Source organism: Pimephales promelas, chromosome 3 (genome assembly GCF_988280905.1).
Source record: "Pimephales promelas chromosome 3, fPimPro1.hap1.1, whole genome shotgun sequence".
Classification (NCBI taxonomy): Eukaryota; Metazoa; Chordata; class Actinopteri; order Cypriniformes; family Leuciscidae; genus Pimephales; species Pimephales promelas.
Window position 1 is genome coordinate 15,667,119 of NC_142771.1, and position 6,945 is coordinate 15,674,063.

The following is a 6,945-nucleotide window of genomic DNA, read 5'->3' on the forward strand; positions in this document are numbered from 1 at the left end:
CATACCAAAAAATGTAAACATTATGCACCTATAAGTAATGCATATTACATACGGCAGTGTGAGCATGGTTGGATACTATTCTGAATATAGCATGGACAAACACAGCCAGGATTCTTATCATTTGAAAGTGCATAAATGTATAAATGATAAGGTGTGGTGCTCTTCAAACCAACTAAAATACAGGCCCTGCCCTGTATGTATTTCCCACATGATTTGATTTGACAGTGCATAACAAGCAGTCTGGTGACCTGTCTGGGTGTGTGTGTTTGTGGGTGTGTGTGCTGTATACACCAGAAAACATTGATTCCTTGGTGTATGAGATGCAGTTTTTGGTCTAATCAAATGATTTATAGGATCTATTGTAAAAACGTTTGCCGGAGGTCAAGCTAATTTTGATACATGTCAGACTTTATCATATCTGAAATACTGCCTCCACTAATATTAGTCTTTTTGTCTCTAAAGGTCAAGCGCTTTCTGTTAAACAGCCTATTAAACAGGCCACAAAACTGATCCCAATCCACGCCAGGCCTTCCAGTTTAAACAAGGACAGATGTAAGACATTTTTCTATATTAGTTTTGGGAAATGAGCCTATAAATGTTTGTAAGGGTTAGAAATCATCAATATTTAGAAGAGTGTGTTACGAAGTCTCTTATGCTCACCAAGACTGAATTGAAAACTTTTCAATTTAAAATGTCATACTATTTTAAATATTCAATTTGAGTGTATTTTAAAATGTAATTTATTTCTGAGATGCAAAGTTTAATTTTCTGATTCATTACTCCAGTCTTCAGTGTCACCCGATCCTTCAGAAATCAGTCTAATATGATGATTTGATGCCGAAGAAACAAGCCTTTTATATTTTTTATTATCAGTGTTAAAAACAGTTTTGCTATTAACTAAAATAAAACTAAAATATTCAGCAAAATGCAGTAAATTGATCAAAAGTAGGCTAACAGTAAATACATTTATAATACAAACGATTTTAAATTGTAATAATTAACAATAAAACAGTTTTTATTTTTTTTCTTAATTAAATGCAGCCTTGTTGGGCAGAAGACACTAATTATTCAAACATTCGACCAGTAATAAACAGCATCTCTGGTTGTGGTGAAACCTCCTTCTGTGAACTGGTTAACTTTCATGGTCAACCACATGGTGGCGTATGTCTCAGTGTAATTGTCTAACATTTTAAGGCAAACCATGTAATCCATCCACCTGGTACTGGCATTTAAAATGCTGCGGCCAGAAATTCACATAAAAACATCACTGAGACACTATATCAAAATGAATGATTCTTCATTACATTGTCATTTGTTCATTTCATGGTCTTAGTTATGAATACACTGTGCTGCATGTAATTTCAGATAATTAGTGTGCACTAAAATGACTGAAGTGCGATAGTTTTATTGGCACGTAAACCTGTTAATATCTCAAAGCTTTTCGCAGTTCTTTATGGAGTCAGAACTCTTGTAATTAAATTGGTCATGAATGAGTCAGTTATGACTCATCATAAGCTCATTCCTCTGTGTGAGATGCAGATCAACAAACGAAAATGAATACTTTTGGAGGAAAGAAATGAATACTTTTATTCATTAAGTATGCATTAAATTAGTAAAGTGACAGTAAAGACATTTTTAAAATAGATTTCTATTTCATTTAAAGCTACACTGTGTGATTTTTGTGATTACAAAATAATAAAATGTGATTACAAATCATGAACATATTATTTTTTACAGTGCAGGAATAAATTACATTTTAAAATGTATTAAAAAAGAAAAAAAAAGTTTTTTTTAAAAAAATTGCTTTAATATTTCAAAGTATTTATTCTGTTTTTACTGTTATTTTGATTTAATGCCGCCTTGGTTTGTATTTTATTTTTTTATATCATTTAAAAAAATTTTCCGACCCCAAACTTTTAAATTGTAATGTATATCTTCAGATAGACAGTTTTAGGAACTAAAAAGAAAAGAAAATCCTCCATGAATCCACAGTCAATAATGTGCATAAAACACACTGAAATACTGTCTTGTCAGCATCCCACAAGCTTCCCAGTCCAACTTAAAGCAAAATAAAGTACTCTTGTATGAAAATTAAGAGACATCACACACACGCACGCACACACACACGCATGCACGCACACACACACGCACACACACACACACACACACACACACACACACACACACACACACACACACACACACACACACACACACACACACACACACACACACACACACACACACACACACACACACACACACACACACAGAGGAAATGAGCTGGATTTCCCTACAGCTGTGGACAGTCTTCAGCCAATCAACACAAATGTCACGGACGCTGCATCCTCTGCCAGAGCTTGATGAAGAAGAAGAATGAATATCTAAACTAAATCCTGATTATACCGTCCACAGCGAGAGTCTGGACATTCAAAATACCAGCAGATTTTATTTCATCAGCCACTTAATTCCTCGGTTCCTTCCTGCCTACTGGAACCTGTCAATGAAGCCACACACTCAGTGACCTTGGCTTATTAAAGCTCGTGCACAAGAGAAGATTTGTTCTTACTTTTCCTGGGCTATGGAGACTTCACTAATGTCAAATCAACATAAAATCAGAAACAAATGCTCAATTAAATTTCCTATTCAAACTTAAAAGTGGAGACTATTCTACACGATGTTTTATTGTTTTATTCATTTTACAACCTTGGGTTTCATAATTTTGTTATTTGTATAGCAATAAAAGACGATTCTACGAGTCTGTATAATCTAAAAGTCAATGAAGCATTCATGGACGATTCATCAGAATACTTTTTTATTGATTTGTGGAAAAATATGCTTCTATTGTTTTTTTCATGCCACAAAATAATAAGCACACATAAAATCCTGCACAACTAAGCAGCATAACACATGTCAAGTGTCTGTGAGCATTGTATTATTACACATTTCTCAGTTTCACAATTTGATTTCTTTTGTAAAGATTTTCTTTTTTTTTTTTTTTTTTGCCTAAACACTATTTAGTTAAAACGATGCATCACAAATACACTATTTAAAAGTTTAGGGTCACTCATTTTTTTTAAATGTTTTATAAAATAGTCTCTTCAACAAGACTGCATTAATCTGATCAAAAATACAGTGAAAGCAGTAAAATTGTTACTAATAACTTTTTTCTATGTGAATATATTTTAATATGTAATTTATTCCTGTGATCAAAGACTAATTTTTAGTCCAGTCTTCAGTCCAAATCAATCTGATATGATTGATTTGATGCTTCTGATTATTATCAGTGTTGAAAACAGATATTCTGCTTCATATTTTTGGGGAAACTGATATATTTTTATTCAGGAATCTTTAATAAATGGAACTTTAGACCAATTCAGTGCAAATTGTTGTATAAAAGTATGAATTCCTGAAAACATCTTACTGACCCCAAACTTTTAAACAACGATTTATACATAAATAATATGCTTAAGCACTTTACAGAGGGGAAAGATAAACAAACTAAAACTGGGTAAAATATAAATATATCTACTTTACTAACTTTCAAACTGCATTTACAGTATATTGTGCCATCACAAAATTATACAGCTTTCATCAATATTGTAGTTAAAAATGCAGATGTAAAATGTGAAAGTATGCATCAGAAGCACTGGTGCATGTTCACCTATACGCAGATCTTCTGGCTGTCTCTGTTGTTCAATTGTATGGCCTAATTTTCCTAATACTCAGTCTTCAGTAGATCTAATGAAACATTTAGGAAGGTTTATTACTGTATCCAATCACTTGCCAGAAAAACTCATTGGCTGCGTCTGAAATCGCATACTTCCCCACTATATATAGGCAAAAAACAGTGACAGAGGAAGTATGTCTGAATTCACAGTAGCCTACTGATAAAATAGTATCTGGATGACCTACTACTTCCAGTGAGAATCTAAAGTGTACATATGATAGATTGGACAATGGACATTTGCAATTTGTGAATGACAGTGACGTGACGCAACTAACTGGTAGGTCATGACAGCATGGCGAATGTACATCCGATTACATTACACACATGCAGAGCCTACTATATAGAACGTACTTTTCTATATATAATCAAAAAGTATATTTCTATCTAGCAGTCGTGAATAACTTATTCAAAGTAAGGACCTACTCGAGAGAGTATGCGAACTGAATTATAATTGACGAAAATCTGGTAAATGGCGAGGACAGAGTTCTTATTTTGAATTAGTATTTATTCTTATATTTTTCATTTAATCTTAGTTAAAGTTTTAGTAATTAAGTTGTGTGAAATGTGTTTAATGAAAATGAGAAATGTCTCCTTGCTACTACATTTAGTTTTTTTTTTAATAGATTATTTAAATATAACTTTTATTTTATTTTAAGTACCTAAAATGTTTTGTTTATCAATTCTCAAATTGGTGATTTGCTGACAACATTTTTGGTTGAAATATTCCTTAAAGGCACTCTATGCAAGATCTGTACCTTAATATAACAGCTTCAAAGTCGTTTTGGTGGTTAACAAAGTCATAGTAGGGCGAATCATCCTGGTAGGAAAGCTTGGGGGGGACGCCGCCGGAAAAACCAGCCATGCAAGTTTGAGAGTGGCGCCCCTGACACAGCGCGTGAGAATCACGAAATGGTTTACGGCAACGACGTCACACGCATCAACAACATCATAGAGTATGAAGCTACTTTCGAAACAGGGAAAGAGAATCGGACCGTGCTAGAAACCGGACAAGAGTCCACTCGGTCGGGCTTTCACTCGTTGGCGCGAGCTTAAAAGCTGCACTGGATTGTAACTGCGATGCTGACCTGGCGATCTTGTTGATGGACTTGTAAGTAAATCTCTTATTTATAAACTTGTTTGTATTTGTATACTAGTTGTTTCTATATTGTATGTTGCTGCACCGGCTTGTGGTATGTAATTTTTTACGGTGCTGTTCATTCATCCGTTGTTGATAATAAGACCAGTTCAATAATTCTCACATGTCTATAGCTTTCGATTACCAGAGCTTTAAGCAGACTTCCTAAAAACAGTCGTTTCTCTTAGTCTTGTTGTTTTTTCCGTTATGTTTTATTGCCGAGCTTGCCACAAGAGCTAGTTTGCCAGCTGAACTCAGGTGTTGTGATGTGTATTTATCACGTATCTTTAGTCCTGTGTCTGGTTCGGATTTCTTATGACGTGTGTAAGTTACTGTTATATCAAGTTTACCTGACTAACAGTACACTTCCCGACTGTAACTTCAAATTGTGTTGATTATGAATCAATCAAATCTTGACGCTGTTGATGTTGATTCTTGCGATTACTATGAGGACATAGTCAATATCTCACATAATTATTAGGACATATATAAGCCTAGAGGTTGTAAATAATTGAACACAATTTGCTATTATGATAAATTGTAATCATGTCTAAATCATAACGTCCAATGTTATGAAATAATGCGACGTACATTTAACTTGATTGATGTCATCTGACATTTTGTAATTTTAACATTACAATCAAAAAACATGAATGAAATTATACAGTAGCCTATACACTATAGGCTATTTACTTCTGATTTTGCAGAAATCATGTAAAAACGCTATAAGCCAGCAAACGCGATAGGCAACTTTATTATTAAAAAGCAGTCTAGCACTTGACAGTAGTTCAGTAGATATGCAGTAACAGGGGAATAACGGTTATTTACGACAGTGCAAGTACACCACAGCGGCTCTAGAGGTCACTGTTTTACAAAAAAACCAGAGAGTGCATAGTGTGCCTTTAAAAACCCAAGGACATTGTCAGGGTTTTTGGTGACACACAATGTGATTGGCAGGTTGAGGAACCCGGCAACAGATAATTTGCTCTTTTGCAAGACAGAATGGAGAAAATAATGTACTTGCAAGAGAAAGAGTTACAATTTAACAACTGCTCTTGGGAATCCAGCACCTGATGGCGTTATTCCTGTGCTTTTAGACAGCTCTGTGTTAAAGGAACACTCCGACTTTTTGGGACTTTAGCCTATTCACCTTACCCCCCAGAGTTAGATAAGTCCATACATACCTTTTTCATCTCCGTGCGTGCTATAAGTCTGTTTGACGCACCCACCGCTAGCCTAGCTTAGCACAAAGACTGGATGTGACTGGTTGCAGCTTTCATACTAATCCAAATGAGTGACAAAATAACGCAAACGTTTTCCTATTTACATGTTGTGGTTTGTATAGTCACAGAGTGTGCAAATATCAAGGCCATATGAGACACAGACATCTTTTGACCGTATAAATACTATATTTTCTGAAGGGGAAGCACTGCTACTTGGGCAGAGTGATAACAATCACCTGAGACGCACCGTGACGAGGAGCAGAGAGTTCGCTTCGCTCAGCGTTGGAATAAAGAGTCAGCAATTACTAACATTAGATAGAAAAGCAAAGTTTATTATGGGTGTTTGCTTTTATTGTATGAGCTGTGACAATAAACAGGGGAGACCAGGTAATACAGTACCATGTTTCATTGATTTCCAACCAAAACGCACCCAGATTTATAAATATCACATGAATAAATAATTATTATTACAGGAATCAATATATTTTAAATGCAATTTATTAGCTGAACCAAATGTATTCAACAGTAAATACATTTGCCTATATAATATACAATATTGCATTACTATAGGATAGAATAAGGGGAAAGTAATAGCACAAATTGTTTTTGCACAATGAACTCACAGCCTATCGTACCCTTTTGCACGCTCAAGTTCGTTATTTCCATGGTTATTTCAAATTTAGGCTACTAGGCGCGCCGCGCGCAGGGTGCAAGTTCAAGTTTTTTTTTCCCAAGCGCGTCCGCACCGCATCAAGATAAAAACATATTCATACCCTAATCATATAATAGTGTCACTAACGTTACATTAGATCTGGCTAAAGGCACTGTTACAGTAGGTCATCTAAAAACATAACGGA